We start from the raw sequence: 19,970 nt of genomic DNA, 5'->3' as shown, positions 1-19,970 counted from the left end.
AGATAAGTCCATTGTGGGAGGACTGAGTAATCTTGGTTAAACCTGAGTGCACAAGGTTTAAGGTAGACTAATATGGTTTCAAAGTCCTCACAAAACAAGGGAAATTAGTATACTTGCAGATGAGTCCTAACCATTCAACTCATACGGTTATTGCAAGGTCTTAATTGGGGGATGATACTTTGAAATATTTTGTGTAGTGCATGAGATCTCATTTAATTCTCTTTGGGACTTAATGCAATGCAAAGTAAGCAATAATGGCTTCTAAACTGTTTTATCGAATTGTGCTATATTGCCATTACCTTTCCCATAAAAGAGCCTAACGTGCCTAGTTTAACTTTCTAATTAATTTACTACAATGATAAGAACAAATACTACACTTGATCTTAGCCAAAAGGCCAAGAAGCTATCGATAATCTATTCATTACTAATGGGAATTAACAAACTGAGACAACCTGACATGTTAGAAGTACTTTTCCTTAGTATTTCTTTCAATGTTATAAAATATCTCAATATTTTATGCAATTAGGATAGGATTGAAAATCCATTTCAAAACTTCTTCATTGGATTTGCAGAAGACGCATACCCTATTCCGCAATTCAAAGAGCATCTGAGTTTTTTAATCTTTTTTAATTTTTTCCTGTGGAGGGGGTACTGGTAAATGAACTCAAGGACACTCAACCCCTGAACCACATCCCCAGCCCTATTTTGTATTTTATTTAGAGATAGGGACTCACTGAATTGCTTAGGGCCTCACTGTTGCTGAGAGTGGCTTTGAATCTGTAATATTCTGCCTCAGCCTCTAGAGCCATTTGGATTATAGGCATGTATCTCAATGCCCAGCTAGTTTTTTTTTTTCTGCTCTATTTTATATATTTTTTTTATTTTTTATTTATTTTTTTAATTAATTTTTATTGTTGGTTGTTCAAAACATTACATAGTTCTTGATATATCATATTTCACACTTTGATTCAAGTGGGATATGTACTCCCATTCTATTTTATATTTTATTTTTCCCCCTTTTTTAAAATTTCTATTTCATTTTATTTATTTATTTATTTATTTATTTATTTATTTATTTATTGATTGTTGGTTGTTCAAAACATTACATAGTTCTTGATATATCATATTTCACACTTTGATTCAAGTGGGTTATGAACTCCCATTTTTACCCCGTGTACAGATTACAGAATCACATCAGTTACACTTCCATTGATTTATATATTGCCATACTAGTGTCTGTTGTATTCTGCTGCCTTTCCTATCCTTTACTATCCCCCCTCCCCTCCTCTCCCCTCCCCTCTTCTCTCTCTACCCCCTCTACTGCAGTTCATATCTCCCCCTTGTATTATTTTTCCCTTTCCCCTCGCTTCCTCTTGTATGTAATTTTGTATAACCCTGAGGGTCTCCTTCCATTTCCATGCAATTTCCCTTCTCCCTCCCTTTCCCTCCCACCTCTCATCCCTGTTTAGTGTTAATCTTCTTCTCATGCTCTTCGTCCCTACTCTGTTCTTAGTTACTCTCCTTATATCTAAGAAGACATTTGGCATTTGTTTTCTGGGGATTGGCTGGCTTCACTTAGCATAATGTGCTCTAATGCCATCCATTTCCCTCCAAATTCTATGATTTTGTCATTTTTTAATGCAGAGTAATACTCCATTGTGTATAAATGCCACATTTTTTTTTATCCATTCGTCTATTGAAGGGCATCTAGGTTGGTTCCACTGTCTTGCTATTGTGAATTGTGCTGCTATGAACATCGATGTAGCAGTGTTCCTGTAGCATGCTCTTTTCAGGTCTTTAGGGAATAGATCGAGAAGGGGAATAGCTGGGTCAAATGATGGTTCCATTCCCAGCTTTCCAATAAATCTCCATACTGCTTTCCAGATTGGCTGCACCAATTTGCAGTCCCACCAACAATGAACAAGTGTACCCTTTTCCCCACATCCTCGCCAGCACTTGTTGTTGTTTGACTTCCTAATGGCTGCCAATCTTACTGAAGTGAGATGGTATCTTACGGTGGTTTTGATTTGCATTTCTCTGACTGCTAGAGATGGTGAGCATTTTTTCATGTACTTGTTGATTGATTGTATGTCCTCCTCTGAGAAGTGTCTATTCAGGTCCTTGGCCCATTTGTTGATTGGGTTATTTGTTATCTTGTTGTCTAATTTTTTGAGTTCTTTGTATACTCTGGATATTAGGGCTCTATCTGAAGTGTGAGGAGTAAAGATTTGTTCCCTCTTTACCTCTCTTATTGTTTCTTTTGCTGAGAAAAAACTTTTTAGTTTGAGTAAGTTCCCATTATCTTGTTGTCTAATTTTTTGAGTTCTTTGTATACTCTGGATATTAGGGCTCTATCTGAAGTGTGAGGAGTAAAGATTTGTTCCCTCTTTACCTCTCTTATTGTTTCTTTTGCTGAGAAAAAACTTTTTAGTTTGAGTAAGTTCCCATTTGTTGATTCTAGTTATTAACTCTTGTGCTATGGGTGTCCTATTGAGGATTTTGGAGCCCGACCCCACAGTATGTAGATCGTAGCCAACTTTTTCTTCTATCAGATGCCGTGTCTCTGATTTGATATCAAGCTCCTTGATCCATTTTGAGTTAACTTTTGTGCATGGCGAGAGAAAGGGATTTAGTTTCATTTTGTTGCATATGGATTTCCAGTTTTCCCAACACCATTTGTTGAAGATGCTATCCTTTCTCCATTGCATGCTTTTAGCCCCTTTATCAAATATAATATAGTTGTAGTTTTGTGGATTGGTTTCTGTGTCCTCTATTCTGTACCATTGGTCCACCCGCCTATTTTTGTACCAGTACCATGCTGTTTTTGTTACTATTGCTCTGTAGTATAGTTTGAAGTCTGGTATCGCTATACCACCTGATTCACACTTCCTGCTTAGTATTGTTTTTGCTATTCTGGGTCTTTTATTTTTCCATATGAATTTCATGATTGTTTTCTCTATTTCTATAAGAAATGCTATTGGGATTTTGATTGGCATTGCATTAAACCTATAGAGAACTTTTGGTAATATCGCCATTTTGATGATGTTAGTTCTGCCTATCCATGAACAGGGTATATTTTTCCATCTTCTAAGATCTTCTTCTATTTCTCTCTTTAGGGTTCTGTAGTTTTCATTGTATAATTCTTTCACCTCTTTTGTTAGGTTGATTCCCAAGTATTTTATTTTTTTTTTGGATATTGTGAATGGAGTGGTTGTCCTCATTTCCATTTAAGAGAATTTGTCACTGATATACAGGAATGCCTTTGATTTATACGTGTTGATTTTATATCCTGCCACTTTGCTGAATTCATTTATTAATCTTTCCAGGTCCCAAGTATGGTTTACTGAGTTCTGGGTATCTGAACTTGGACAGAATATTAAAATATGACGATATGTGTCATAATATTTTCTATACAAAAGAACATTTTTCAAAATCTTAAAAGAAGTCTCCAAATTAAGCCCATATGATATTAACATAGACAGACCATATGAAGGAACCTGGTATATTAACCTAATTTGTCCCCAAAGAGGTGACATTAAATACTACCTTGTTGGAGGCTGTGAACGTCTTGGGTAGAGTAGGAAAAGGAGTCCAGGAAGGACACCTTGATACTATCTCCTGCTCCCAGCTTGGTTCCTTATGTGTTGATTCTCCATTTCATTGTTTGAGAACATCTCTAGAACCAGACTTTACACTGCTCTTTCTGTTCCTAGTCAATACAATGCTGATGATATTTTGGTATGTGCTCCGTGAGCAGGGCCTGTCTGCTTGTGACATGGCTCCTGGAGACCATGGCATTCTGAAAAGTGGCAAAGTCCCAGATTCCTGTGCCAGGTCTGAACCATCTGCACAACCCTAAGGAAATACCATCATTGTGACCTTAGTCGGCCACAGTGGAATTACACACAACCAAATGAGGAAATCCCTGTATATGCAAGAGATTCTTTAAGTAAATTAAGATTCTTAACTGTAATTTTATTTTTATTAATGGAAATAACAACAACCAATAAGACTCTTGATTATCTGTAACTTAGTCTAAAAATTGAGCAAAAGACAAAGAGTCTATAAAAATCTTTCCTGATCTCATTTTAACCTAAATCCACACCTTTGAAAAAACTTAATGAATCAAATAATCATCAAAACAACTCACATAAAGTAATGTAAGAGCTGCTGGTACAGAATGCTTATGGTTGGGTAGGAATTATCAGCATCAGAATCTATCACCATATAAAAATAAAATAGGCTTAATTCCTAGGTATAAAATGCATTAAGTTGTTGAGATACAGAGAAAATAGAAGAAATGGGAGAAGGCTGCAAAGAACCACATTCTAAAGATCAAGACTCCAATTTATATTTGATGCCAAATAACAGAGGCTCTGACTAAGGCTGAATAAGCTGGCACTCCAACCATTCCCAGGGAAGGAAAACTTCTGTGAGTCATGTTGGAATGAGAAAAGCCATGTGTTATAAGTAAATGTATCCCACTGGGATGAAATTAAAAGGGGATGGACCAGGATTAAAAATACAAGAACTCAATAAACCTTTTAGAAACTAAAAGCTTCTTATTTTTCCAGATCTGATTGTGCAATCAGCTAGAGGTTTGTAGACCCACTAATATCAGAGTGGGCTGTACTTATCTCTAAGAAGAAAAACTATGGGATTAAGAAATGGTAGAGTTAATTTTCTACCACTAGTGGTTTTTGCTATATGGAATGCCTTACCAAATACTCGGGGAATTATTTTGTTTATCTTGTCTGCCTTAAGTTGTCACTGAGAAATGTCAAGCCTAAATCCCCAAAATAGAAATCAGAGTCAATGTCCAAACTACTAAAGGAAAATTATTTCTCTTGGAAGGCCAAGTCATAGAAAGATTCTAATAAGCTCATTTCCTCTTAATAATCCAATGTTGATATTTTGCCTGATCACATAAATTTTCAGTGAGAAGACATGTATAATTGAACAACAATACTTATCTATTTATACTCTCCAAATGTGGTTTGTGTTAGGTTTTAGTTGCTACTATATAAGATATCTTAAGAATAAAGAGAAAGGTGATAACTCCTTTCATTCTAACACTGATATAAGTAATCCCTCAAGTTATTCCTGAAAGGGTTAACTTTTTCCTAGTTTTATTCATGCTTAAATAAATTTTTCACATGACGTTTATGAGGGATCATCTATGGCAATCATCAGGTAATACAACAACACAGCCCTCTCTTTTCAAGTTGCATACATATGGGTAAAATGACAAGTGCTTAGAGTGATTCAGTTAATGGTCCATGGCCTTAAAATTTGTGAAATATAATCACCTCATTCATCATTTGCAAAAATAAAATTTTTATCTTCTGTAACAGGAAATTAGGTGGCTAAAGGCTGAAAGTACAAATCCATCTTCAACTAATAAGGTATTAAGCGGCACTAGCAGACAGTACACTAACTTCTCCCAGACTAGGGACACAGAGAAGTGATAAGCCACATGAAATATTCACCATCAGGACTTTCGAGGTAGGCAGATTCACAACAACAGCACACAAGCTTTGTCAGGAATTGTTGAGAGATTGAAAGCATACTTAAAGGATTTATTAAAGCAATAGAGACAACCTCGACTCCAGTTACCGTGATTGCAGGGATTTTTATGGCCATGTGTTTAATCTTCCTGTGTTGTAACAGATAAGTTATGCTTTCCGCTGATTTGTGTACAAAGAGTTTTCTCAATCTTTTCTAGTACTATATAGTACTGAGGTATAGCTTTTTGACTTGCTAAGTGAAGCATTAATAGGACTGTCAGCAACAAGATAGAACAGGCAATAAATATTAAGGTTTAATGTTAACATGATTTATGCTGTAGGGAATATCATCCTAGATTATAAGGTATGATTATTATCTTTCATAATAAGAAATGATGGGAGAAATAGAATGTTGGCAAAGGAAACTTTCTTAAGCTCCCTTCTCATGAAAATATTTTTTACAGGAATATATATGAGATAAGATCTAAATCTTCCAAGAGTAAAGTTGATTCAAATAGGTGCTTAATAAAATATTGCTGTTCTACTATAGGATTTTTGTAAAGGTTGACACTGGTCTTTTAATACTTGACCAATTCATTCACTGAAACTATTTCATAGGAAAAATAATTTGTAGAATGTTTTATGAATGAACTACAGATAGTAGAAAATCCTTCAGGGAATGAAGACCTGAATAAAGGCCCATGATCCTATTCAAGACACCAATGTAATGACAGGTTGATTTATAGACTTAAGTGAGCTCCAGCATCTTCCCCTCCCTGTGTACTTGCATGCTATTTTCTTCTGCCTTGAGTGTTAGTTGCCTATGGGTGTCAAACAAATTGTAGTATCCTGAGATTTATATTAATCTCACAATTACTATGTATCAAAAATACAAGCCTAGCTGAGTAGGTTGGCACATGCTGTAACCCCAGTGACTTAGGAGGCCGAGGCAGTAGAAGGGCAAGTTCAAGGTCAGTCTCAGCAACTTAGACTTAGCTGGGTCTTAAGCAACTAAGTGAGACCCTATCTCAAAATAAAATAAAATAATAAGAAGGGATGGGGATATAGCCCAATGGCTGAATATCACTGGCTTCAAACCCTGGTACCAAAAAAAAAAAAAAATCCAGACTTAATCATGAAACTGCTTATGATATGGCAGTTTTCATCCCCTAGTAAAAGATATCTGACAGGGGGAGGATGACAAAGAGAGTATCCATGATGTGTACTCCAACCTTCACATATCTCAAGGTGCAAGTGGCATCCTGTGGCTTTTACAGAGTTCGATTGAACAGAGCAGCCTATGCGGAGAACAGCCCATGTTTTCAAGGGCTAACTCACCCTATGAAGACCAAGAGGTACTGATCATTTGGGGTCCCACTTGGATGCCCTATTCTGCCTTGCAGTTTACCCTTACTATATCCTTCCAGTTATGTTGAACTTGTAGTAAAGGGATGTTAAAATCTGGAAAGATTTGGCTTCACCCAAATAGTCATTCCAAGTTATCTGAAGCAGTACAAAACAATCCCTACTTTAGGGAGGTCCCTTTATGTTCTGGGCACAGTATCTGTAAAACATTAAGAAAAACAAGGTATGGATAAACATGTTGTTCTGATTTCCTAAGTGGTTACAATGTTCACTCTTTTGCCCATTTTTTTCCCCTAAGTATTCATGTTTGTAACCCTCTGATCTATTTTGGATTTAAAAATATATTCAGCAGAGTTACCTTTAGGAATGCCACCCAAAACAGTAAGCTTTTGAGGAGAGTGGGTCTTCTTTTTTAAAAAGCTCTAAAGTTAATTTGGAAGGGCATAGAAATAAATGGAGTGCAACAGTTGGTGTCGCCAAGAATCCCAAAGGGAAGGGTTGTGTGATAAAAGACAGTTCGAACTTCTAAGATGGCATTAAACAGAACTGAGAAAAACCTAGAAAGTGAGAACATGTTCCTCTGATTTTTTTCCTTTAATTTTGGATAAATGCTATTCAATACATAGATTTCCAACTAGGGAGGCACTTTTTTGACTGTTTACTACATTATTCTTTGATCACTAAAATGCATATCAACAATCAATAAAACTGTAACTTTCTCAATTCTTTAAGAGATAAGATCATTTATTAATCTGTTTGTAGAGCATGGAGGTCTGGAATTCATTGCTTTTCTGTTATATTTCCCCATTAGAACAAGATTGTGGAATCTTGTCTATCAGAAGTAAATAAATGCTACTTAATTATTTTATTATAGAGAACCTCCTATTCACTTCAGTTTGCTATAAATTTAATCCAATTTTATTTAATATTGAATGCCTTAGAATTTTGCCACAAAAATTAAATACAAATATTTAGTGTCCCATGTCATTAGAATTAATTATGAATATAAAGCTGTATTAAAATTCATCTATGTACAGAGACACACATATTTTATACTCTCTATATAAAAATATATATATGGCTATATATACTTAATGGATATAAAATATCATTAAGATATACAAAATTGCAAAACAGCACAGGAGATTAAGTGGTGGAGGCTTAATATGCTTTTTATTTAATAAATAAGCTTTTCCATCTTGTACTTGGAATCCATATGTTGATAAATTTTACATCAAAACAGAAATTCTGTACCTAGAAAAGAAACAGTCACATAAAGACAAGTTTTTATGCTAAATGAATAATAAATTATAGGTTTTGTGTTCCTTTGATTTTAGAAGATGCATAATTTAAAATGATAAATAATTAACATATCAAAGCATTCTAATTTAACTGATGAACAAGAACAGCTAAGGCATAAAGTCGGCTTGCCACTTTCAACACATCTTTATAGTAGAGAAATGTAACAGCTTTTTATTACCAACAATTATGCTTCCAAAGGGTAATTTCAGTTTATCACTTTAAAATATTAGGAAATGTCAAAAAGTTCCATTTCTTATTTGGGGTGTGTAAGTACACCGTGGTGAAAGACAGAAAGAGAGGCATAATTAGCTGTGTGCTATTAACAACCAGCATTTAACTTGGCCTACTTCACTGAAGCATGATTTCTGAGTGGCATTCTCATTTTCATTTCCACACATATTCCTCCTCCAATTTGAGTCTACTCTGTAAACATTAAAAAAAACACTAACCCTGGCTTTGTTACCGTCCATTTGGTAGATACTAAAACAGTGCTCTATGGATGTGGTGTGGATGGACATCAATACATTTGTTTATATTTACTCTGGGGACAATCAATAGAAAAACTTCTGTGCTTTTGCAAACCAGGGATGAAGGTCAGCAAGCTAGAAACCAGGCAGACTCTCAGAATTTTTAGCTTGAAGGTGCTAACTAACATTGATTTACCTGGTGTTCTTTATATGGAAATCTCTGTGTTATTCTGAAATATAAATGTTGCTGCTACTAATTCATGCAGATTCTTTTGAGATTAAAGCAGTAATCATGAAATAGTTTTCTTTTTAACTTTTGCTGAAATACTGTTTCCTACCCTTTAAACAAAGAGCTGGTAGAGAAAATAATAATTATTAAAACTCAAAGAGGTAATTATTAGTGATAATGCTGTCCATCATAGCGCAAATGAAAGTTAGAAGAACAGGACAAAACTGACCAGGTACTATTTTCCAGGCTTAGACCAAATCTGTCAATAGTTTGGTTTTTGCATGTAGAAATACAATTTGAAGTAGAGCTCTTCCAGCTCTGATTTGTCACATCAGCAGAAATTCAAGACCTTCTATCAAAGGTCCAGATGGTAACTCTGAATAAACATATCATACCTTACAGTAGCACATGTCAGTTTAGATAAGCCACCTCGGGAAAATGAAGCTTAATGTATCGTAAGAAATATAGAAAAAATGGCACCGAAAAGCAATAGATTTCAAAATAAACTGTGCATTTAAAATATTTTCTTCTTTCCACACTTTGATGCCATTTTAAATTCAGAATTATTAACAAGTTGGAAAAAAATAAGATGAGTAATTTTACCAAACACATATAGAGTAAACCAATCCTAAAATTCCATTTATCAGTTTTAAAAGCCCAAAGGAATTCAGAAACAGCTAGGGTTACTGGTACGTAAGTTCTCTGATCATAATGGAATAGAACCAAGGATTAATAATATGAATTCAGTAACTTAAAAATTAATTATATCTTTCTAGGTAACTAAAACACATTCTCAAGGCATGAAATTATAGGCAATTCTTAGGAAATTTGAAAATACTGCGTTAGAATTTCTGAATGTGTCCAAAGCTTCAATTAGAGGAAAATTCATAGTGTCAAATCCTTCCAAATCAACACATAATGTAATTTTAGAAAACACACACACACCAAAAAAAATAAGGCAAACAAAAATAAAATAAGAAAAAGAAGATGGGGAATTACAGTGCAAAAGAAAAAGGGAAACTGATGACACTATGAATTTTTTTTTAAATTTACAAATCTAATTAACAAAAGAAAAAAAACACAAGTATAATAGCTTTCGAAAGATAAAGTGAAATATCAACTCTAGATTTAAAAAAAGTATCATATTTAACTTAATGCTAATATACTTAATGCTTAGAAAATCCTAAATGAAAGACTTGGGTAGAATAATTGACATTACTAAAATCAATTCAGATTGAGTACAAAACTAATGTATAATATCAATAGCTTTGTCAGAATCACAACAAAATATTTTTCTTTCCTATAGAGTTTTTTATAAATATTCTTAGGGAAAAAGTCCACTGATAACTCATTCCTATAATATAGAATAATATTTCAAAGCACGAGGAAAATGTAATAGTGTTCTTTATTTTAAAGATAACAATGTCATCATAAAAATTTTTGATGTTCACATGACACAAAAAGTAAATAATCTGATTTTCATTCATAATTTAAGTACAGATGTCCTAAGTAACTCCTTTCAAATGAATTTGTCATCATATTAAAAACACAAAAATGGGATCAAGTAGGTTTATCCCAGCAAAGTAGAGTGATGTTTAAAGACTTTAAAATAAAAGTACATGTATAAAGACATGCATTGGCATGAACATACTTTATATACAAAGATATGAAAAATTGTGCTCTATATGTGTAATAAGAATTGTAATGCATTCCACTGTCATATATTAAAAAAAAGAAAATCAATTAAATAAAAAAAGAAAATATATATTTATCATATCCAAACTTTAAAACAAACAATCCATGTCACAATCTTGCTAGACAGTTAAGCCTGTAATATTAAAATGTATATATGACTTTATAAATAAGTAAAATCATTTTTTAAGAACTAGAAAGACCTTTATTTAAAAGAATGGGATAATTAGCTGCAGTTATGGCTCAGTGGTTAAGCACTCAACCAGCACCTATGAGGCACTGGGTTTGATCCTCAGCAAAAGAAAATAAAAGAAAAGAAAAAGAAAAGAAAAGAAAAGAGAGAGAGAAAGAAAGAAAGAAAGAAGGAAGGAAGGAAGGAAGGAAGGAAGGAGGAAGGAAATAAGGTTACTGTGTACATCTACAATTAAAATATATAAAAAAATAAAAATGATCAAATAAAAAATTATATTCTTCCTCATTAGCCTTCTATCTTCATCTTAAATCCCCTCTGTTTTTCATAAAATATAATATCTAACAAAATATGATACATATAATCTGGACAGTTATTCATAACATTGTGTAGAAGAAATGTATGATTCCTGTTTATCAAGTGTGTCCAAAGTTGAAAGCACTGTGCCTGACCCCAGCATACTGTGAGGTTAACACAGGCATCTGACCTAGGTCTCAAAGTGTTTTAAACAAACTGTTTCCAGAAAGACAAACAGTCTTAGTTTTTTATAGCATTTTAGGTTCACAGAAAAGCTAGGCAGTAAATTCAAACTTCCTCCACACCTTCGGCACAATCACAGCCTCCTGCCCAAATTTGACAATTTACACTGAGCTTCACACTTGTTGCTGTACCTTCTATGTTTTTTGACAAATATATAATGACATGTGTTCAACACTGATCCTACAGGATGGTTGCATTGTGCCAAACATCCTCCATGCTTAGTTCATCCCCCTCTCCGTGTTTCCCCTGGTAACCACGATCATTTTACTGATCCAAAGATTTGCCTGTTCCAGACTGTCATATCACTGGAATCATACAGTGTTCAGCTTTTCAGATTGGATTTTTTTTCACTAAATAATTTCTTACCTGTCTTTTGGGAACATGGATAGCTCATTTCTTTTGAGCACTGAATAATATTTTATTGTCTAAATGTATCACAGTTTACCTATTTACCTACTTAAGGACATCTTGATTGCTTCCAAGATTTGCAATTAGAAATAAAGTTGTTATAAACACCTGTGTGCTGTTTTTGTGCAAATAAAAGTTTTGAATTTATTTAGGTCAATACAAAAAAGCGCGATTGCTGGGTCATGTGTAAAAGCATGATTAGTTTCTTAAGAAAGTGCCACATGATTCCAAAGGTGGTTGGACCATTTTATATTTCCAACACTGATTGAAATTTCCTGTAGTTCCACATCCTTGTCAGTATTTAATGCTGTCTATGTTTGGAAGTTTAACCATTCTGGAGTGGATATAGTGGTATATTATTGTTTAAGTTTCAATTCTTTAATAAGATGTCAAACATTTTTTCATTTGTCATCTGTATGTATCTGTGTTAAGGCACTTGCTCAGATGTTTGCCCATTTTTTAGGCTGTTTTCCTATTGTTGAATTTTAAGAGTTCTTATATAGTTTACATAATAGTCCTTATTGAAATACGTTCTTTGCAAATGTTTTCTATCAGTCTGTGGTTTGTCTTCTCTGTTTTCTGATAGTATCTTTCAAAAATACTGAATTCTTTTTTTTTATTTTAATTAAACCCAGATTATCAATTATTTCTTTTATGGATTGTGTCTTTGGTGATGATCTTAAAAAGTAACCAACAAACCTAAGGTTATCTAGATTTTTCTCTTATTATTCTACAAGTTTCACATTTTTTAAAATTTTATATTCAGATTAAGCAAATTTTTGTGGAAGATGTAATGTCTGTATCTATTTAGAGCTATATATTTCTGCATGTGGATATTGTTACACCTAAAGCATTTGTTGAAACAGTCTTTTCTAGTTTGTCAAAGATCAGTTGACTATATATACAAGCTAGTCTATTTCTGCACTTTCTATCCTACTTCAACGATCTATTTGCTGTTTCATAAGTATCACCATTGCTCTAATAGTATAGCTTCAAAGGAGGTGTTAAAGTCAGGTTGTGTCAGTATTCCAACTTTTTTTTTTACAAAAAAATCTAGTATTAGCTCTTGTATTTTCCTCTCAATACAAACTTTCAAATGAGTTTGTCAACATTCATGTAATGACTTGCTGGGATTTTGGATTTTGCACTAAATCAATACATCAATTTGAAAGGAACTAATATCTTGGCAATATATCTTTCTATATGGTTATTTCTTCTTTGATTTTTTTCATCAGTTTTATGGATTTATCACACAGATTTTGTACATTTTGGCTTTAAAAAATTATTTCTTATAAACACGTACTAATTATGCTTATTAATAGGGTCCAGTGTTATATCAATACTTTCATAAAACTTGCATTGATCTAACCAAAAAATCATTTATTTAACTTCCATAAAACACACCCTTCCCACATCCTAGTAATTACTATTCTTCTTTCAGTATAAGAGAGTACTTAGAATACATGTCTTCCAGTGTCTGACTTACTTAAGTGTCCTGTAGTTTCATGTGTGTAGATACAAATGATGTGCTTTCATTTTTCTTGTATGGGAGAATAATATTCCCTTGTGTATATATATAGCATCTTTTCTTTGTTCCCTCATCTTTTAATGGGCAACTAAGTTGATTCCATATTTTAGCTATTTTGAGTAGTTTCCCAATAAACATGGGTGTGAGGTAACTCTTTCATATGCTGATTTCATTTCTTTTTGATATATACACACAAGTCGCATAGCTAAATAACATAGTAGACCTATTTTTAGATTTTTGAGACACCTATACTAATCTGCCAGTGTTTCTTTTTACTCTACACCTTTGCATGTTTTGTACACACAAGTATGTTTACAATGGCCATTATAACTGGGGTAAGAGGTTAGATAATATTGTAGTTTCATTTCTGCTTCCCTGACAATTAATTGTATTGGGTATTGATTAGATACATTTGTTAGTTATTTGGGCTTTTTTTCTCTTGAGATGTGTTCATTCAGGTCATTTGTTCATGTAATTATACATCCATCTCTTATTCTATTAGATATATACCTGTGCATTTCAATTTGGGGAGCAAATGTATATTGTATCATACTTTCATTTCAATATCCACATGGTCATTGTTGGTATTTAAGAAAGTGATTGGCTATTACTTGTTAACTTTATAGCCTGCCGTCTTGCCACAACAACATGATGGTTCCAGGAGGCTTCTATTGTTGTTGTTTGGTAAATTCTTTTTGATATTTTACATTGATAATCATGTCACCTAAGACAATTTTCTCTTTGTCCCAGTTTATGTCCCTTTTATTTCCTTTTCTTTACTTTTACATTAGCTAAGATTTATAGTACAACGTTGAAAAAGTGTGGTGGGAAGGGACATTTTTGTCTTCATCCTGTTTCATTGTAAAGTAGGATTTAGCTGTATTTTGGGGGATATGTTCATTAACACATTGAGGAAGTTCCCTTCTCAAAGTAGCTAGATTTTAAACAAGGACATGGATAAATAGAATATAACAGGTATATCAGGCATTAAAAAACATAAATTCAAAAGGTTCCAAAAGTATATGTTTAAAAATCTCCTGAATCAGAGAGATATGGAAGGAAAAGTGTTAGTAGGAAACAGCAAGGCACTCAATGAACTTTACTTCCCCAAAATCCAGTTGTTTACATGTACCTTAAAAAAAATCAGTAAATAATATTTACTTCACTATTTATGCAGGCTAGTGAGTCAGGAAATTTTAGATTGGCCTTAATTATGTTCATAACGTTTTGCTTTATAAACAATTTTGTAATTTATATAACATTTATCCTGTGTATATTTTACTGTAAATGAGTCCTAGAAAGGTAAATAAAACATTAGGATATGTCTACCTAGAGTATCATATCACACTGAAAGAGGGATAATATTTCATTCCAAATATTTCCTTGCTATTTTCTTCCTTGAATTTCAACAAAATTGCACTCTTTCAGATATCTCATAGAAAGCTAAAGAAACTACTCATTGTACAAATTCACATCAGAAAAGAACAGAAAACATCACATTATGCATAAGATTGAAAGTAGAAGTCATTGTTATCTCTATCTATACCAGTCCCTCAAATTTTTGTTAGTCCACCTGTACATTGCTGCTCATTTCTATCATTGATGCTCCTTTGACTTCCCATCCATTCTTTTATTGTTGTTGTTGTTTTGTCTAAAGAATCAAAAATAACTTGTGACTCTGCCCTCTTCCTCTCCTCTCTCTGCTCTCTTTTTTCTCATGCTCTCTGCTCTGTTTTTCTCTCTGCTCTCTTCCTCTCCCTCTCCTTCTCCTTCTCTGATCTCTTTCTCTCCTTCTCTGATCTCTCCCTCTGCCTCTCTGTTCTCTTCCTTTCCCTCTCTGCCCTCCTCCTCTCCTCTCTCTCATCTTTTCCTCTTCTTTTCTTCTCCTTTGGGCAGCCTCCCCTCAAAATCATGTTGAGTTGATTTTTCTTTCAAGAAATGGATGACCAGATCCCATGATTTTAGAGACTGTCTCCTTTTTAACTATCTGCTAAAATATTCCAAAAACTTCAAAACATCATCAGAAGGAAAGCAATGTCTGGCAGGTAAAAAATAGTTTTTAATACTCTTCAGTGGCTTCCCTTTCCACCTGGAATAAATCTACATTTTACTATGTCCTAAACATTTCTTTCAATCCTTCCATCATTGCCTCATTTGTTCACAATTCTTCAAACATATTGGCCTATTTCATCTTGATGAACATACTGTACCTGTTCTCATCTTGAGAGTCTCCTACACATGATTTTATTTGCCTGAGTCACTTTTTCATATTCCTCATGGCTCAGTCCATCTTCTCTGTCTAGTCTTAGCACAGGTTTCAATTTCACTTCTTCTTTCTCTTTAAAAAGTTCAGCTTAATGGCTCAGGAAAGGCTAGATAAGAGCGTGAGCTCCATAATAAAATAACCAAACTAATGTTATTATGTCCTCAATCATTGTGTGGTTTGAGCAACTTATTTACCTTTTCTGTACCTCAGTTTCATGATCTGTAAAGTGAATATAATAATACTTTATATAGTTTTTATTTGTCATTAACTATTTAATAAATAAGAGAACTTAAAACTGTCTAGGACAGAAGAAACATCCAATAAATCTTTATTATTAATATCTTAGCCCTCATTTGTTTCTTCCAAATTTGTTATAACTACATGAGTTTCTCTTTCAAAATCAATTTTTTGACTGCATATCATGATATATTTTAGGGTTTCTGAGAGTGGGGATTTTATTAATCTTCTTGCATGCTTGTTTGTCAATACTAGTAAGGCACATGGCATGCAATAAGGTTGATTCACTCTTCAGAATAATGATGAATGACATAATTGGGAGGTATGTCTTGTCTATGAATGATATAAGCTGGTGAATACCTTCTCTTTTGCCTCTAACCAATTAACATTTCTATTATCATTCAGCAGCATTGTTCTTTATATAAGAAATTTTATAGAAAATTACTCATCAAAATAAAATGGGTAAGGCAGTTCTTTTTTAACACAACTAACATTTTTTACTGCATGGAAACACATGCTTTTCTGTCTCCATATATTGGGCCAGGTATATGACTAATGCTTCTAAGTGGCATAGCAAAATTCACGTCAAAATGGCATTACACAGTTCTATATCTAAAGAAAGGAAACAGTTGCCATAATAAGGAAACAGTTGCCATAATATCCATTAATGACTTAGAAAATGAACCAGGTGGGCCATGTAACTAAGTGGTAGGAATTATCTTAGCCTTTATTGTGTCCCTCTTAACCAATGTTTGTTAAGTTCTTCAAAACAAAGGAACTGATACTTGAGCAAACTGCTATGACAGCAGAAATGGAAGGACAGTCTACTTCTTGCCCTCATTCTGCAATCTATGTTGACAGATGTCCCATGATTAGGAATCTTACCAGCCTCAAAACCCAACTGCTTTTGGACTCTAAATCGTAATGGTTGTATAGCTCAACTTTAACATGACAGCAGATTCAACTGGAAATAAATTTGGTATCCTGCCTTCTAGCAAGAAACAAGCAGCCTTCTACCCACTGAAGCTATTGTTTTCAGAGTCAATGGATTAAAACAGAATCTCAAAATGAAGCTCTTGAGATAATGGATAAATTTTAGGAAAGAGAAAATAAAAGACTGATCATAACAAAAGCAGAGGTGATGGAATAGGGAGTAATAACAAATGTTCTGAAGCTTGAAGATACATCAAATGAGATCTTGGTTTTGGTGACTCAACAAAGGAATGAACTGGAAATAAAAGGAGTGGAACTAGAGTTCCACTCCAAGTCATTGGAGAAAAGAAGTATTTAAAGAGAGAAAGGGAAAAAAGAAAAAAAAAAGACAATGCAAGTCTGGTTGATAGGAACCTGTGAAAAGTAATCCTTCAGTCCTGGACTTCCACCAACAGGAAGGGAAGTGTGCTTCTCCTAGGAGGGGCTTCCTCTCCAAGGCCAGGCAGGATCCAGCCTGGAGCATCAGAGACATGAAACCTGGCAAGTACAGAATTAAGGCTTCAGGATGAACAACGGGATTTATTTAGAATATATACATATAGTTTCCTACTATGCTCCTGAATATTTGATCAATTCAAAGGACTGTGATTGCTTAGCATTACCCTTTTTCCAAATGGCACTTTCACTCAGCACTGTATCATCAGTAGGTTGGGTAACTGTTTTATAGATCATTAGAATATGAGGATTGACTTGTAATGGCTTATATCTTAAGGGACTCCCAAGGCCCATATGCTGAAGGCTTGGTGGCCAGTTGATAGTGCTGTTGGGAAGTGGAGGAGCCTTTAGGTGGTGGAGCCTAATGGAAGGTTACTGGGGGTTGCCCTTGAGGGAATATTGGGACTTCAGTTCCTTCCTCTCTTTCTCCTTTTGCTTTCTGGCTGCCATGAGGTTAATAGACCCCCTCTACTACATGTTTCCTGCTTCACTACAGGCCCAAAGGCTATAGCGCTAAGTGTCCATGGACTAAAAATTTGAACTATGAGTATAATAAATATTTTCTACTTTTATTTTATGATCACAACAAAAAGCTGACTAAAGAAAAAAAATCCAGTGCAAGATTTCCCAAGGAAAGATTTTCCCAGGAAAGATTCCCAAAATAGTCATGTCCTCTAACTGTTAGAAGATAGTAGATGAGACTTTAAGAGGGTCCCTTTTGGCCAATGATATGTGTGAATTCCACATGTGAAAATTCCACATATAATTAAACTTACATGAATTTATGTATCTATTAACCTATCCATCTATACAGATCTGTGTTCATGTATGCATAATTTAAGTCATTTAATGAGTCATCTGAAAAGTTCTTTTGAGGAGATACCTCAGCAGGATTTGTACCCTTTACATTCTCTCTCTTTCCTGGGTTCTAGACTATGGATGAAAAGTTTGCAGTTGCAGTGACAAACTTATAGCCATGAAGCAACTATGTAAATGAAAGACAAAGAGAAGGATGCTGGACCCAAAAAGTTAGAATCAATCAACAAGTGTTATATAATTCTACAATTCAAGTTTTGATTTTAAAAAAAATACCTACTTTATTTAAGACACTATTATTTTAAATCTCTCTATTAGACCCAAAGATATTTCCTAATTTCCATTCTTTCCAGTAGATGCCAGATGAAACTTTATGAATCACTGTTTAGAGATACACAAACTGCATTTCATAATTTTCTTTTCTAGTACTTTTTAAGAATTGAAAGGTGAGAGATAAGTTGGCTAGCTTATAATCATAATGATTATACTTTCTAAAAATTCCAAATATCTAGGACAATGTAAGTAGGAATGATATTTGTTGACTTTATATCTATTATAGCAATGTTATGTCATCATTATACCATACACTAATAATTTTAAGATAATGAGTATGCCGTTATACATTTAGAATAGAATTCATTTTGCTACACCATAGTTAAATTAATGGGTGTTCACATGTGTAAATATGTCCTGAGTTTCCAACCATTGTTTAATCGACTCTTTTGTCATTGTGACCAAAAGATCTGGCAGGAACAATTTGAGAAGTTAAAGTTTGTTTGGGAGCTCTTGGTTTCAGAGGTCTCAGTGTAAACACAACCAAATTTATGGATCTGAGCCTAAGACAAGGCAGGCAATCAGGCAGAAAGGTGTGGAGGAGAAAAGAAGCTCAAGACATGGCCACCAGAAAGCAGAAGAGAGCTCTGTTTACCAGAGACAAAATATATACCTCAAAGTCACTTCCCAGTGAACTATTTCCTCCAGCCACATCCTTCCTACCTAAAGAAACCACCCGATTAATCCAGTCGATCAAATCATCGATTGGCTTACACCTCTCAAACCTAAACATTTTACCTCTTAACATTCTTGTATTGTATCACACATGAGATTTTGAGAGAAAACCCAATATCTAAAATATATCACACATTCATATACATAGACCCGGACTTACATAGATGCAAGTAACTTATAAATTTGATAGCTTTGTTACAACTCCAGTTGTTTTAACAGATTTTTTCTGAAACCCTAGATTTTGCAAATTACATAAATCTATTAGGCCGTCACAGCAAGTTTACTTTCTAAAGAAGTGACAGGCTTGATTAGTAAGTATGCCCTTTATCTGTAAGGTTCTTATTTGTCTACCATTTCACAGCAAGCAATTCTGATGAATAGTGCAATTAAACTTTCTGTTATTAAAACAATTAATTGCAAAAATTAAAGACATGATAGGGACAAAATATTAATGCATAAATTATTTGGTTCAGAAATTATAATTATTAATCCATGTACAGTAATTGTGGCATAAACAATAAACAAATTGTATGCTAAAATTTATGATTAAATTTTTTTCTATTCATTTCTTTTATGAACAAAGAGGTGAATTTTACATTGAGCATGTAGTTTAAAAGAGAAATGGTATTAGCTAAGTGCTATCAATAGGCAAGATATGACAAGAATGAATTAATACTAATTAGCTACTAAATATAAAAATCTATACACCAATAGGTGTACTTTTTCAAAATAAACATTGAGAATATATACAAATGATGCTCTGTTAATACATTCCAAAAAAATTAGGATAATTTTTCCTGGATCTTGCCTTTTACTGTAATTTATAGCTAGAAGGATAAGAATACATATATGTTATGATAAAGCAACTACTTATGATTTAGCACTAAAAGATTGAAATTCCTAATTTTGTCTTTACTATGTTATAGAATTACTTTTTTTGAACACTGGGCTTGGAAATAACAAAATAACACTTCCAAACTTTCTCTT

General features: G+C 33.7%; 1 pseudogene; it reads right to left on the bottom strand.

Moving 5' to 3' along the window:
* Window positions 1-205: 205 nt before the first annotated feature.
* LOC143388435 (U2 spliceosomal RNA) lies at window positions 206-407 on the bottom strand (annotated as a pseudogene).
* Window positions 408-19,970: the final 19,563 nt, after the last annotated feature.

This window comes from Callospermophilus lateralis, unplaced genomic scaffold (genome assembly GCF_048772815.1).
Source record: "Callospermophilus lateralis isolate mCalLat2 unplaced genomic scaffold, mCalLat2.hap1 Scaffold_193, whole genome shotgun sequence".
In the NCBI taxonomy this organism is placed as follows: Eukaryota; Metazoa; Chordata; class Mammalia; order Rodentia; family Sciuridae; genus Callospermophilus; species Callospermophilus lateralis.
The sequence above is the reverse complement of the archived record's forward strand: the minus strand, read 5'-3'. Positions and strand labels throughout refer to the sequence as shown.